The sequence below is a fragment of the Lycium barbarum genome, chromosome 2, assembly GCF_019175385.1.
Source record: "Lycium barbarum isolate Lr01 chromosome 2, ASM1917538v2, whole genome shotgun sequence".
NCBI lineage: Eukaryota > Viridiplantae > Streptophyta > Magnoliopsida > Solanales > Solanaceae > Lycium > Lycium barbarum.
This window is the reverse complement of record NC_083338.1, coordinates 33,560,411-33,561,722: the sequence shown is the minus strand read 5'-3', so window position 1 is coordinate 33,561,722 and position 1,312 is coordinate 33,560,411. Positions and strand designations below refer to the sequence as shown.

Here is a 1,312-nt window from a genome sequence, read left to right as displayed (position 1 = left end):
AACCAAACTTGTGTGAAGAGCCATAAATCATGACTGTTTAAAGAGAGGATATTTATTTAGAAGAATAAAAGCAAGTAACTGTGCCTAGTAATTTTTTTTTCCTCAGTTCATATAGTACTTACATTGCATGAACTTGACAGTATCGTGAAGGATCTTACAACAGCCTTGCTTGATTCATACAAGTGCGTAAAGACAGATACATGTCATATGTCATATACAGTAACATGTCAAATTTCATATACATTAAAACATATATGCTAACATGCAGCCTTTGTTTAATTGGTTCAAAGGAACCTAGTATTCTTCACATGGGACATAAATGTATATGTCAAAACGACTAAAAGTTCAACAAATATTAACTTTTGAACTCATAATTTCAAAGTTACAATGGATCCAACTACGGAAGGTTGAACCCATCAAGTTTAATTAAACTACAGATCCACCTTCTGTCTCCCTTAGCGGTGGCACGCTGAAATTGAGTTTGATTTTGTTGGCTTCCTTCGGTGGTGGCTTGAGGATGTTTGTTACTGCATTAGCCCCTCTTATTTAAATGGATGCATTGTCATAAGCCAAAGCAGCTTCAGTAGCAGTGTCAAAAATTCCCAACGAAACCCGAGCTTTTTTTCTTGGATCACCAATCTCTGCTGCCCATCTGCCCCATTTTCTTTGTCTAGCTCCCTTTACTTCTTCACATTTTGTTGCAGAAGCTTTATATCTTTCTTCTTCTTTGAAATGACCCTGGTCTTTCCATTTTCAATGATGATTTCCTTTATACACGTTTTTTTAAGTCGCTTGGACTCCTCTCTATGAAGCTTCTCATCCTCGTCACTAGAGGAGTCCGTGGCGTCACTGTCCGCCATGTAAATGCGTACAACACGCGGCAAGACAACAGAACTTTCGCATACTTGGTTGGTGGATTTTTCGACTCTTTTTGTTTCTGATGGTTTTTCTACTGCCTCATTTGCCAGAAGTTCAACCTTGGAGGCCATTGCTTCATGAAAAGAGAATTTGTTTTTAAACAGAAAATGAAAGTTCCTCAGACCAGACATGCATACACTTCATTTATGATGAGGAACTCTTTCTTTTCTCCCTCCATTTCAATTTATTTGTTTGGTTTTGACTTGACACGGAGTTTATGATAGTAAATAAGGCTTTTGAATCTTGTGGTCTTAAACTAAAGATATGTACATCATACCAAAACGCTCTTTAATCTTATGGTCTTAAACATGTGGAAAACTGGAATATAAAAAATGGAAAGATGCATTCTTTTTAAACGGAGTAAAAAGGAAAGTAAGACAAACAAATTGAAATG

At 36.5% G+C, this 1,312-nt stretch overlaps 1 pseudogene; it reads right to left on the bottom strand.

Moving 5' to 3' along the window:
• Positions 1 to 279: 279 nt before the first annotated feature.
• LOC132629451 (ethylene-responsive transcription factor CRF1-like) lies at positions 280 to 989 on the bottom strand (annotated as a pseudogene).
• Between the last annotated feature and the right edge of the window lie 323 nt (positions 990 to 1,312).